Source organism: Ailuropoda melanoleuca, chromosome 9 (assembly GCF_002007445.2).
Source record: "Ailuropoda melanoleuca isolate Jingjing chromosome 9, ASM200744v2, whole genome shotgun sequence".
NCBI classification, from domain to species: Eukaryota; Metazoa; Chordata; class Mammalia; order Carnivora; family Ursidae; genus Ailuropoda; species Ailuropoda melanoleuca.
In genome coordinates, this window is record NC_048226.1 from 47,100,007 (window position 1) to 47,115,372 (window position 15,366).

Sequence of the window (15,366 nt, forward strand, 5' to 3'; positions counted from 1 at the left end):
TCACGCCCTGAGCCGAAGGCAGACGCTTAACCGCTGTGCCACCCAGGCGCCCCTATTATCAATACTATTGATCAAATACAAATTTGTGATCATTATAATGTCTTGAAAGACTATGGGGATGGAAATATTAACCACAGTGAGAAATTTCAAACTGGCTTGTCCTAGAAATGGACTTTGGGGGACAGAAGAGACAGAAGAGTGATGTAAGGGAGCTCTCAAGTCAGATAGAACATGCTATATATTGAGATGGCTGGAGTGAGACAGGCTTTGTAAGGCAAGTATGTGTCATTAGGCAGGACTACAAGAGACAACAGTATGCCCCAATAGTGAAATAGGTAAAGATACCAACATTCAAATAAGAATATTAAAAAGTGTGCTAGCAGATATTATAATCTTATGGCAAGGTGAATGTTATAATTAATGACTGAAGCAGGGTTCATAATCCATAGAGGTTTATGGAGTGATGTAAGGGGGCACAGGGAAAATGGTATGTAGAATTTAATGTCTATGTGGCCCTAACTTTTACCAGTTTTCTGATGCTCCATATAAACCCCAAATGTTCACACTGAAAATGACTTTCTATTCTATTTGCTTTTAATATATAGAACTTACGTGCTTTATTCAAAGAATAGTTAGAAAAAGTGCCATTCAAATTACAGTCATAGTATTTGTTCTATTTTTCATGTGATTTTTAACCCAGATTAAATTTCTAAAATTTTATTTTCTAGTTTGAGTGACAGTAATAACTTAATACCATGAACGTTTTCCCCCCTCTGTATTTTGTTTTTATTTTCCAATTTTTGGTTTATTGGGAAAAATGACATTTTTAAAAAATGAATACTTAATCATTCCATTTGGAAATTTTATTTTTACATTTTTTTCTCTTATTTTTAAACAATTCTGAAATATATAGCTTTTCTTATGATAATAAGATATCATAGAGAAATCCAAAGCTGTTTTTAACCTAAATTTGTTCCCACTGCTAGTCATTTTCTAATGGCTGGATAATAGATTCTTCTTTGTTCTTTCACACTCCAGTGGCCCGCACAATGGTTGGCATGTAGTGACTGTTCAATAAATATTTGTTGAACTGAATTGAAATGAATCAAGTTGTAAATACTTTCTGGTCACATGAGTGAAATTAAGAAATATACAACTTTTTTTGGCTTGGCTTTAAGAGCTATTCTGATACTAATAATTAAACATTTGTCTTTGGACCAATTTTGAAATTTGAATTGAGATCACTAACTACACATAACCTGTTTCTTTCTGGAATTGATGATGAAAATATTTCAAAGCCTTGCCAATTCATTTTTGGAAAGGAAATATGTGGATATAATAAATGTAGAGAAACAGTATTTTACCTCTTTTGAAATTACTGATTTCTAATTAAAATATTGCATAATTAAAAATTGTCAGCATGTACTTACCATAATATGATGACATGAAGCACTACTTGGAAGACACAGGAATTCTAAAAATGAAATTGTTGTACTATACAGTGGATCAAAGATCATTCTATAGGCTTTTCCCTAAAAGAGTAAAAGAGCCTCTTAAGTAAGTCTCATTCATCTGAATTCCATATACAGCAAGAAACCTTAACTGTACTCATTTTTTCTCTCAGGCATTTAATTTACTTTTGGGAAGGACTGTTTTTCAATATAGAAATACATGTCCTGATCCTTAGTATGATATTATAAATGAGGAAATTAAAATCCTATCATTTTATCGGTTTACTGTTAAAGTGGTGTGTGTGTGTGTGTGTGTGTGTGTGTGTGTGTGTGTGTATAATCACCTGATGTGCTGTTTTATTTGGGAGAAGAGATGAAATCTATAAAGGTGAAATCACATCCTAGACTGATAAGCCTCCTGAGACAAAATTATCCCTGGAGAAACAGAATTTAAAGAAGCTAATATCCTCTTTTGATATTTCTGAGTTATGTTTTCCTTTTACAATGATTTCTACCAAAATTCAAAAGTTTATAAAGGCCAGTTATTGCTGATGAATTCTTCTTCTTTATATGTGTTTATACTTAGGCTGGTGAATTTGGAATGAGGCTTTCTCTTGTGAACTTCTGAAAAGGTAATGCCAACATCTTAGGTTATAGTGTTGTCAGTGAAACATTTTTAGATGAAAAACTTAATCACCACCTTTCAAAAGGACACTCAAGACTTTAATTTATCTATACTGAGAACATAAACAGTTGTACAATCTAAGCCAGGTGATTATCCAATTCATCTCTGAACTTAATATACCTCATATGTGAAAAAGTTCACTTGTTTACATGGGGTAAAGACTAGAGCAACTTAATACGAAATTATAGAATGGAAACCTTGTAATAGCTTCGGCTTTATACTCCAACATCTTGGCATGAGGTCAGCCTTGCTTATTATGATTGGCACAGGCTGTAGACTGGCAAGTTAGCCTAGTGAGACTAGAGTAAGTCTAGCTGTTTACATCATTAAATTTTGAATGATGGCATATTTTTACTTTTTTCTGCCAACTTTACCTTTGATAAATAATTCTTAGGATCAATAATTTGTTAGCTGTGACAATTGGGAATGAATCCAGAGAAACTAATTCCATATTATTTATTTTACACCAAATTCTCAAGTTCTCCTAGGGGGCTCTGAGTTATGAGTGTGTATTAAAAGCAGAAACTGAATACAGTAGATTTCCAGTGAGCACTGAATTTACTCCAAAAGCTTATATAAATGTTCTCATTAAGCTGCAGCTCTACAGCTCTATTAGAGAACTGTTTTATTTAATTCCAAGGCAGGCTTTCCAGTGGTTGGCATATCTGTCCTCAGGCTAAGACCTTAAGGTCAATTTTTCACCTTTAAAAACATAATTAAAAAAGATCAAATGAACACCCCCTACCATCCTCCAAAAGTCATTAATTAAAACAGTCCTATATCAACTTTGGATTGGATTCATACTCCAAGGGGAGTTTTACAAAAAAAAGGACTGAAAAATGCCCTAAATTTCACAAACCTAACTGGAGAAAAATTGTTGGCCTTCAAATCAGATAAATAAAGGTTTGAATCCTAGCCTGCTTACTTGGCTGTGTGATTTGGGACAAATTGCTTATCCTCTCTGAGCCTCAGTTTCTACCCCTCATTATTGTTCTGAGTATAAGCAAAATAGAGTATGAAATTGCCTAGTAAAGAGCACCAAATAATGTAGATATTTTATTTTGTTTACTTTCAGTCCTTCCCCATGATAATGTGATTTACTTGACAGAGATTTTCATCTTTTGGTTAAATGTAATAGAATGTCATGAATCTTCTGCCACATAGCAATACTCAGTATTTGTTGACTAGAATAAATCTCAATTACTTCATTGCTAAAATGGACAGAGGAAATAACGTGCTACATATTCTAATTAAAGCTATCACATAATTATTTTTGACTTATCATGGGGCATTTATTTCCAAAGTTTTAGGATGTCCATATGTGAGTAGATATTTTGTAACATAATCTTTAAGTTTTATTTCTGATGATTACCTAAATATAAATTATTTTATGTAGAACTATTATATCAAAGTGGATCAATACGTTAAGGATCTTTTTACATGCAACAAAATATATTTCCAAAAATATTGCATCAATTTATGGCCTGAAAATAGTGCATAAGAATATTTGTTTAACCATAGTCTCATCAGAAATAAGTTTTCTCACTTTTAAAAGTTTTGCTAATGTCGGGGCACGTGGGTGGCACAGTCTGTTGAGCAACCTACTCTTAGTTTCAGCTCAGGTCGTGATCTCAGGGTCATGAGATTGAGCCTGGAGTGGGGTCTGCGCTCAGTGTGGAGTCTGCTTCAGGCTCTCCCTCTCCCTCTGCCCCTCCCCACCGCGTGCTCTTGCTCTCTCTAAAATAAACAAATCTTTAACAAATTTTTTTTGCTTATGTTAAAGACAGTTTGATTTCATTGTCTCTTGCTATCTTTGATCATACAGCCTTACAAAGAAGTTTGCTGAACTAACTCATGAGTTTTTACCACTGGTAATTTAAAAAGTCCTGACTATCCAGTCACTGCTCAGTTAAGCAGTGACTGAATGGGTGAGTGAATGACATACTCTACCCACAGCATGGAGTCTTACGGCAGCAACTTTAAAACACTAGATTTTTCAGACGTAATCTTCTCCAATTAAATAGGGTTGTTGCCTTCTATGTATTATGAGTATTGTGTATTATATTATACTCATTATACTTTCATAATACTTTATGACTATTTTTCATAAGATTGGGGTATGTTAAGTACTGAGGTAGGAATTAAACAACTGTGCTATGGGACAAAGGAAAAGGCTAGGAGGATGGAACTATGGGCTTTGATCTGGATCTTGAGATAAGATCACAGTGGTAAAAATGTTCACTAATAGGGAGAAGGACTTCCTTAAAAGATAAAACAGGAATGTCAGATTAGGAGCAACTTATGAAAGATTCATCTATTAGACTAAAGTGTAGTTATTTTAAAACAATGAATAACCATCAAAGTTCACATCATCACCATGTAGACTTTATGATTTATGGGTTTCCAGAGCTAACTCTGGCAACAATGTATAGAGAGACGTAGGGCTAATAGTTGTTGAGAGAGCCTGAATGTGTAGATGAAATAGAGGAGATTGGTTTAACTTTCTAAGTAAAGTTAAGAAAGTCTTTTCTATTTTAAAACCAAACCCTCCCTTTATTCATGTGACAATATAAAAAAGAGGCCACTGGAGATGATTAGCTGCCCTTAATCTGGAAGGTTATCTATAAGCAATATGCAAATGTTTAATTCTTATATCACTTTGCTGTAAAGTTAAAGGATATTCTGGATTTGTATCTGCATCAGAATATAGAAAATACATTATTTAGGCTTTCTCTCACAACCTTTATATTTTCTAACAAATTATAGCTTGTCCCGAGAACTACATTTCTCCTTTGTTAACAACAATAAAAAAGCCTTCAAAACCTTATAAATATCTACTTGATAACCTTTTCATAAGAGGTCATGTGGAATACTTTATTAGATTTTACCATTCATGTCATAAAAATAACTTTTAATAAAACACCCTAGATTTCCATATTAAAAATCCTTATTGTTTTGTCCGGCCTTTTATGTCGTGTCAAAGTAGATTTTATGTATTCAACTGTCTGTGTAGTTAAAAGTACATAATTAAGGAAGAGTAAATTTCAACAACTTGTCATTTTTGGGGCAAAATAATTTTTAAGCATGTGTACTGTACATGACTGTATAAACATAAAAGTAGGATACATGCTGCTGTACAAAAACATATTTTGTTAGCTTGTAGGGTGGCCACACAGGTTGGCCTGCCTTAAATGACTGGAAAATAAAGACTTCTTGTTTTGAAGTGATGATCTACACTGGTTTGGGGCAATAAACTTACTTGTATTAAAAAACAGAATAGGCTTTGCAATTCATCACCTAAGTTGATTTCAAGTTTTCTCTGCTTCTTGAGTTTAATCTCTTGGGAGGGTGCCTTTCTTTTTGCTGATATCCAAGTACCAAAGAGATGCAAATAAAAACATTTCTGTACTGCCTTTCAAATAAGGATTCCCATGAGTCTCATGTGAAGTACTCATAGGCATCTTTTATAGTACAGGAAATGCAAGCAAATAGAGAGGTTAAGAAAATTGCTCAAGGACATTCAGCAAATTGGAGTCAAAGCCAGAAAATAGTAAACAGGCTTTCTGACTCCAGGTTCTTGGCACAACTGCCAGATTTTGGACACTTTTTGATGGTGAAAGAATGAGCCATCTTGGCATCATTTATTTCAATTCATTTTGGTGCTTAAGAAAGTAAGCGTATACCAACAGGCTTTAAAAGGAAAATAAAGCCCAGAGCAGAAGCTATTATTAAACTTGAATTTAATTCTTACCCTTCTTTAATCTCTTCTCCTGTTCTCAATCATCAGTTATAGGAACAAGAGGTGAAAAGTTAAATCAGGGATATTCTGGAATGGTGCAGGTGGGATGGCAGAAGCAGTACTACCTTGGTGTTATTTACTTTTTTCAACTCAGTTCAACACATATCCCTAAAGGATTTAGCCTGTGCTATGGGCTATATAAATCTGCAAACATGATTTAGACATTGTCTCTGTCTTTGAAGAGAGACAGACATATAAACAGATGCATAGCAATAAAGTCTCTGAAGTGTGAACATCCAGGAGTGTACAGAGCATTGGAGAAGCTCAGAGAAGGTGTGCAGAATTTAAAATAAGATGTAGGTCGGAAACCGGGGATGTACTATATGGTGACTAACATAATATAATAAAAAAACATTAAAAAAAATAAAATAAGATGTAGGATCAGATTTTGGATGCTGTCTTAGGGGAAGTATACTTGGATTGAGCTTTAAAGGACTATAGTTTTAGGCAAAGAAAAAGTCAGAAGGGAGAACAAGCAAAAGGAATAACATTCATGAATGCAAAGAGATATGGATTACAAATTTCATGCAAGGAATCATAGTTCAATAATGTGAGACTGTAGAGGAAGGTGGCTGAGAGCTGAAACTAGAGAGGTAGGAAGAGGATACAAAAGACTTTGTATGATATACTAAAGATCATGCTAAAATCCTTCTAGGCATGGAAACCAGAGGAGGCTTTCCCATCACATGACATGATTTGTTTGTTAGATAGATTATCCTGGTTTAAAGAAGACAAACTTAAGTGGATAATGCAACAGTACAGAAAGAGCTGCTGAGGCAATGACTCAGGGAATCGCGATCAGGATGGTGAGGAGAGAGTAGGTTGAAAAGAGATATGACTGAATCTAAACACAGACCTTATGCTCTTCACAAGAATTAGCTCAAAATGTGTCATAGACTTAAATGTAAAATTCAAAATTATAAAACTCTTAAATAACATAGAAGAAAATATAGGTGACCTTGCGATGGTGATAACTTTTTAGATACAACACCAAAAGTACAACCCATGAGAGAAAGGATTGCTAATCTAAACTTCATTAAATTAAAAATTGCTCTGTAAAGGACAATGGCAGGAGAATAAGACAAGCCCCAGATTGAGAAAATATTTCTAAAAGATGCACCTGATAAAGGACTGTTCTCCGAAATATACAGTGACTCTTAAAGTCCATCAATAAGAAAACAAACAACCTGGTGTAAAAAATGCCCAAAGAACTGAACAGACACCTCCCCAAAGAAGATATACAGATGGAAGTAAGGATATCAAAATATTTTCAGCATCATATGTCATCAGGGAATTGCAAATTAAAACGACAGTGAGATACTACTACACACCTATTAGAACGGCCAAAATCCAGAACACTTACAGCATCAAATACCAGTGAGGATGTAGAGCAACAGTAAGTCTTCATTCTTTATGGTGGGCATACAAAATGGTACAGCCACTTTGGAAGACAGTTTGGTGGTGTCTTACAAAACTAACATACTTTTACAGAGCAATCTAGCAATGGTGCTTCCTGGAGTTGAGAACATATGTCCACACAAAAATCTACACACAGATGTTTATAACACCTTTATTCTTAATTGCCAAAAACTTGGAAGTGATCAGAATATCCTTCAATAGGTGAATGGGTAAATAAACAATGGTATATCCAAACAATGGAATATTCAGCTCTAAAAAGAAATGAACTATCAGGCCATGAAAAGACATAGTAACCTTAACTGCTTATTACTAAGTGAAAAAAACCAATCTGAAAAGGCTACATATTGTATGATTCCAACTATATGACAGTCTGGGAAAGGCAAAACTATGAAGGCGATAAAAAGAATCGGTGATTTCCACTGTTTAGTGGGGAGGGAGTTATGAATAGGTATAGTTCAGGAGATTTTGAGGGCAGTACAATTACTGTATGACACCATAATAATGGATACATGCCATTATGCATTTGTCAAAACCCATATTACAACACCAAAAGTGAACCTTAAAGTAAACTACAGACTGGGTTATAAGGATTTGTCAAGAGAGTTTCATGGGTTATAACAAATGTTCCACTGTGGTGAGGGTGTGGATAGTGGGGGAAGATTGTGTATGTGGCAGTGATGGGGTAATGGGAATTACCTGTACTTCCCACTAAATTTTTTTGTGAACCTAAAACTGCTCTAAAAATAAAGTTTATTAATTTAAAAAAGAGATATAATCATATGAATGTGGTGATTGAGTATGGAATTTGTGGAAAGGGAGGAGTCTATGTTCTCAAAAAGTATAGAAATAAAAGAATAGAAATAAAAGTTTTGTGGAAGATGACAAATTAAATTGGGATTTTACTGGCCACATCACTGACTGTATTCTTTAGGAAGTTCGTGATGTGACTCAGCCTCAGGAAATATGTCAGACCTGGAAATATTTTAAACTTCTGGGTGTATATATATATAAATGGCACTTGAAATCGTTAGAGTAGAAGAGATAAACCAAGAAATGGAACTGAGGAAAAGAATAGTGAACCAAGGATAAATCTTGAGGTTAACCCTTAACCCTGAGATTAAGGTTCTGGCAGAAAAATAAAGAAATATGGAGACAAGAACTGGTGAGAGAAGTAGGGATATAAATTGAATAGTTACCTAAATAAAATAATAATGTTTGTCTAGGAATTTATTTTTTCCAAGAAATTTTTTTGTCAGACAATTTACTTCTTTCTCAAATTGAACAGAGGAGAGATAAAGTGCTGGTTTTACAGTTTTTACAAGTTCATTTTTAGAAATTAAGGAACTGATCATTTCTTCATAATCTACAGATTCTTTTTATTTAGTGCAGCCTTAAATAACAGTATCATTCTTTTTTGTTTTCTACACCATTCCTAAATTGTTTTCATTTATTCTAATTGTTTATATTTTTTCTGTAAATTACGCACCCAAATCATTCTTCTTAGTACTCAGATTTGCATCTCCAACTCTTTATTGAACATCTTCATCTGGACATTCCATAAACGTTTCCTTTTGTGTTTTCATCCCTGTCAGTGGTAACCATGTTAACCCAATCATTAAAAGCAGAACCTGGGGTGCCCGGGTGGCTCAGTTGGTTAAGTGTCTAACTCTTGGTTTTTGGCTCAAGTCATGATATCATGGGTCCTGAGATCAAGCTTCGAGTGGGCTCCATGTGCAGCGAGGAGTCTGCTTGATGATTTTCTCCCTTTGTCCTTTCCCCCACTCATACACGCATACCCTCTCTCTCTAAAATAAAAAAATAAATCTTAAAAAAAAACGAGAAACTAAGAAATCACCCTTGGTCCTCTTTTCTCCCTCAGTCCCCACATCCAGACAATCATCAAAGCCTATCACTTTTCCTTCCTATCTTCTGGCCTCCCACTGTTTCCATTCTGTCTAGCAGTGCCTCTAGGTTAAAATATCATTTTTTTCCTTCCATAAACTATTATAATTATTTCTTGATTCTGCCTTTATTCTTACCCCTATTTAGGCCATAGGCAACACCACAATGAAGGATCAGAGCATGTCATTTACCTCCGCTTAAAACCTCCCATTTTCCCACCTATGCCTTCAGGACAAATTCTAAAGCTCTTTCCATGGCATATATGGCTCTTCAGGATCTGGTCACTCTTACTCCTAAATTCATAATTTATCTCTTACTATATCCTATGTTCCCACCACACAAGGGGCACTTGCAGATCCTTGAATAATATGTTTATTCTCTCTTGCTCTCTCTCATGGGCTTTCTATGCTCTTTGCTTGTTATGCTCACACACACGCACACTGGTAGTGAATGGATACATGGTAATCTTTCCAGATTTTCTCTTTAGCGGAGCTCATCCTCTCATGCACATGATTCTCCATCTCAAAGTCTGTTTCCAGGCAGCTCAATCTAAGACACACAATTTGTCTTTGCATGTCAAGGTAGGAGGCCTCCTGTGATTAACCATGACTTATTAGTGATCCTGCTTTGAGATACTTAGAAAACCTATAATTAGCCTTATCTAGTATTTTGTAGTTAGCCTTATCTAGTATTTAGCAACTATAATATAACTATGTTGCTTACCAGGTGGTAAACAACTTAAGGACAGACTTTGTCTTTAATTGTAGTATTCCCAATGTCTAGCACTCAGGCATTCAATAATTATTTTCTTAGTGATTAGTGTGCCCAAGGCTATTCAAGTGTTCGGTGACTTAAAGGTGCCTAAAATGAAGGTCTCCCAAGAACAAATCCCAGTGTATTTGCTTACAAACCATATAGAACTGGTTACTCAATAATATACGGAAGGAAAAGCACTGGAAAGTATTCGTTGCAATTTTTCTATACCCTTATCACATGTTACTGAATTCTTGGATAGAGATCTAAATTCTCGAAAAGATAATACAAATATATTTACAAAATTAAACATGGGAAAGATTATACTAGAAACCCTCTGTTTTCCAGGAAACTTGTAATATTTTTAAAATTTAATTTAGTTTATTGATTGATTGATTGATTTTAGAGAGAGATAGGCTAAAGAGAGGAGCAGAGAGGGGGGAGAGATTCTCAAGTAGACTCCATGCTGAACACGGAGCCCATGCCCTGATCCAAACCAAGAGTCAGGGGCTTAACTGATTGAGCTGCCCAGGTGCCCCCAGAAAACTGATGATATTATGATATTAATTACAGAAGCAAATCATAGGTGGTATGAAGACTATATAATAATCCTGGAATGTTACAACTATAGTCCTTGCATACAAAGGAATTAAAATAGATTTACTTTCAAGAAATATGTATTTTCAAGCATAGGTCGTTGTTCAAATTTGGTTCAGAGCATTGCCTTTAGGATTTCCTTTTACATCATATCTACATATATATATAAGCAGATACTATTATGTCAAGTTGTTTATCTAAGATTAGATAAGGGTCACTGACAATAAAACATTAAAATGCACTGTCTTAGTCTGTAGGCCACAAAATTATCACTACATTAAAAAAAACAGTCTTGTTAGGTTTGCTGCATGAAAAATTATGACATGATAAGATAAGAAAAGTGCATGTCAGAATAAAAATATTGGAGTAGAAATGAAGGATATTGGAAGGAATGCACTAAAAATAATGTAGTAATTCAAACCAGGGAAAGGCCAACTAAAGTGACTGCTGTTAAAAATAGCATCATTCTTTTTAGCTATTGTTCTATATAAAATTCTTTCTATTCAAAATTTATGTCTTTGACAATTTCTTGTACATATGTGATATAACTTGATGATTTCAACATTAAAATGATTTTTATAATATGTATACATGTACAAAAAATGTTTTCTTCTTTGGGGCGCCTGGGTGGCACAGCGGTTAAGCGTCTGCCTTCGGCTCAGGGCGTGATCCCAGCGTTATGGGATCGAGCCACATCAGGCTGTTCCGCTATGAGCCTACTTCTTCCTCCCCCCCCCCCCCCCCGCTTGTGTTCCCTCTCTCGCTGGCTATCTCTATCTCTGTCGAATAAATAAATAAAATCTTAAAAAGTTTTCTTCCACTTTTGACTATAGTTGCTGGTTTTATAGCCAGTTGCTATTTATAGTTCTGTTTATTTTCACAATCTCTTATTTTAACATGCCGTGTTTCTCAGAATCTGAGGCTTATTTCCATGGCTCTGTGTCTGAAAAGATGCTTTAAAAATCATATGCATATGTCAGTGCACTGACATATCAGACTTGTGTATACCAATCTCATTCATTGTTCTGTATCCATTTAAATGATTTTCAAGGAGTTCAAGGTAGATTGAGAAACATGTGATGATAACACTGACTTTTTACTTATAGACTCTTGGAACTAAGCTCCTAACCAAAAAGTTAGATATACCATCTTTGCTAGTTCAGTTATTGCTGTTTTGGGGAACAATTACAGAGTGACAGAACTTAATTTAATCTGCAGCTTGATAATATTTTGGCAACTGTCTTATTGTCCACTGTCTAAGGACATGTTGATTTTCTTATTTCCACTTTGGACATTATTTTCCAGCTCTCCTTTTAGTTGTCAGTTTTATTGTAATATTACTGTTTCAAGTATATAGTGCTATACTGTAATTGACTTTTTTTNTTTTTTTTTTTTTTTTTAATTCTACAGAGACAGAGACAGCCAGCGAGAGAGGGAACACAAGCAGGGGGAGTGGGAGAGGAAGAAGCAGGCTCATAGTGGAGGAGCCTGAATGTGGGGCTCGATCCCATAACGCCGGGATCACGCCCTGAGCCGAAGGCAGACGCTTAACCGCTGTGCCACCCAGGGGCCCCTGTAATTGACTTTTAAAAGAGTGGTTCTTTTTGTATTTGCCTATTTAGTTTGGCTTAATTTGTATGGTGCTGGTAGTTGCTTAAAATATACTTGTTGTAATAATAGTTAGAGTAGTTCATTTTAGGCAGCATTGTGTTAAAAAAATTAGTTGACATAGTTGAGATACAGGAACATTTCTAATATCCACTGATAAATTAAGATGAACATTTAATTGTCCACTGATCTTCTGGTGATGGTGCAAGGCAGTAATTGTCAAAGGGTAGTTCCAGATGAACAACATCAGCATCATTTGGGAAGCTGTTTAAGATGCAAATTCCCAAGATCCAATCCTGACTTAATGGAATCAAAACCTGTGGGATTGGGACCCATCTACCTGTGATTTAACAAGCCTTTGTGGTGATTCAGAAGCATGCTAAAGTTTGAGAACTGCAACCATAAATTATCCATCAGTGTAAATCTATGGAGGCTTTGAAAGATACACATCAGAATAGGAGATAATTTATTTATATTTACCATAATACCATTCTGTTCATACTGAGAGTTTCTCAGATACCTTTCTGCATTGATATTTTTCACATTTAATTAATAGCTGAGCCATTCTGATGAGTTTTAGCTATTTTTCATGAATATCACAGCCTGTTCTTTGTCTTGTTGTAAATTGATCCTTTTTTCATTATTAGTATACCTATTGGGCTTTAATAATTTTCTTTGTATTTCATCTGATACCAAGATGGACAACTCCTCTTTTATTTTCTTTTTGATTAATGTTTGCTTGGTACAACTTTTTCATCCTTTTTTTTTTTAGTCCACCTATTTCATTGTATGTGAAGTGAGTTTCTTGTAGACAGCATATTCTTGGATTATGGTTGTTGTTTTTTTAATCTGCGCTGCCAGTGTCTCTTTTTAAACTGGTATAGATGATCTAGGTTTAAGAAAATTGTCAGTATGTAAAGGCTTAAGTTTGTCATTTTGTTTTCTGTTTCCTTTGTTTATTATTCTTCTATTTTTCTCTCTGTTCTTTTAAAACTTTTGGGTTACTTGAACTTTTTTTTAGGATCCTATTTTGATTTATTTATAATATTTTGGGTATATCTCCTTATATAGTTGTCTTAATGGTTGCTCTAACCATTACCATAAAGTCTACTGTTAACTGATATTTTGCCATTTTAAGTGTAGAAAACTTACTTCCATTAGATCCTTTACCTTTCCCACTTTTAAAATATAATTGTCCGAAGTATTTCCTCTATGTGCAGAGTACCACATCACATTATAATTTTGCTTCAGTAATCAAGTATTATTAGAAACTCATGAGAAACCTGTTATATTAAGCATAGTATTTAACATAGCTTTCTGAAATTCCAAGCCTTCTGTTACTTTCTCCTTTCTGTTCAGAGAATTATTTTTAAAGATTTTATTTATTTTTTTGAGAGAGAGAGCATGAGCAGGGGGAGCGGCAGAGGGAGAAGAAAACTCCCCGCCAAGGCGGGAGCCTGATGTGGGGCTTGATCCCAGAACTCTAAGATCATGACCTGAGCCAAAGGCAGAAGCTTAACTGACTGAGCCACCCAAGCATCCCCAGAGAATTTCTTTAAACACAGGTTTGATAGCAACAAATTCTTTCAGATTTTTAGTTTTAGTTTTTGTTTTTTGGTGGTTTTATTTATTTATTTATTACTTATTTATTTTTTTGATAACCTTCCTTTAGAAATACATTCACGAGGAAATTAGAACTATGGCTTAATATTGATTCAACAGTGTTCAAAGACATTGTATTGATCTGAGACAAAAGATTTCAAAACCAGATTTGAAAGGCACCTGGAGCCAGACTGCCTGGTTCCTAAATCCTAGACTCACCATTTACTAGCTATGTGACTGGTTGAGTGACTTAATCGCTCTGTGCCTCAGTTTCCTATCTTTAAAGGATACTTATGATATTTGCCTTTAATAAGTTAATACATGTAAAGTACATAGAAAAACAGTGGCTAGCATGTATGAGAAGTAAACGTCAGTCATTGTTTTTAGTGATTACGGAGCTAAACTCTTGCTACCACATTTGGATTATTCAATTTTCTCTGTTCTGATTTCAGGCTGACTTATAATTTTGCTTTATATGTAGAACAAGCAGATAATGGATAATGCACTAATCTAAGCATGTGGAAACACATATTTCAAGGTAGCACAGTAACTTAGAGTAGCTTAGAGAGTTTGCTCCAATTCCCAGTTCATCCCTCAATAGAACTTTGGCAAACTTCTTAACTTCTAAAGCCTAATCATCTTCATCAGTAAGTAAATATGATATGTTCATCTCCTAGTGTTACAAGAGGATTAAATTAAATAATGCATATAAACTGCTTAGCCCTCAGCCTGATGCATGGTGACCATTCAACAAGTAGGAAGTCTTGCTCCTATTACAGTGGCTTAGGTAACAGTTATATTTGACACCCTAGTTTAAGACTCTTATAATTCTAAATATTTTGAGTTAAAGTCCCCAAGTCCAGCAATTCTGGGAAACTAGAAAGATCAAATTTCTTGATCTACAAAATAAGACCCGAGTACAAGACCATGGAAATTTCATTGCGTAAAATGCCACCATGCCAGTTACTGTTTAATTTTAAGTATCATCTCCATACTTCTAGACATTTCCCTGTCCTGTTAAAGTTGAAAGATTAGAAACTAGATTTTTTGCCAGGATTCTGGTTAGATTCCATCAACAGGAGACACTCCTGTGAACTGAGGGAGTAGCCATTATTCTGTCAGCATCTATAGGCAGGCATTTGGGAGCTCGCAGACAGCACATAGAGGGGAATTGTGCTGGCAGCTTCCAAAGTCCTCCTGAGAATCACTCATTTTAGTATTACAGACAGCCATAATTTTTGATGGTGACTTCTATGTGATTTCCTAACTTCTAAATTTTCTAAAAGCAACTTCCCTGATCTCATTTCCCTAGTTCTTCGTTTTGTTGTTGTTGTTGTTATAAATCACAGATTTCCTATTTTACTTTACTACTAAAACATCTAGAGTGGCTTCTACTATCCTAACTAAACCTATCTAATACAATGACCCATGAGTCCTCTTGGTAAGATTTTCATGATTTTCTGATTATACAGGTTTCACACAGTGATTTCTCCAAAGTACAACAATAATTCGAATTTAATAACATTTCTATTAGCAACATGAATATGGTA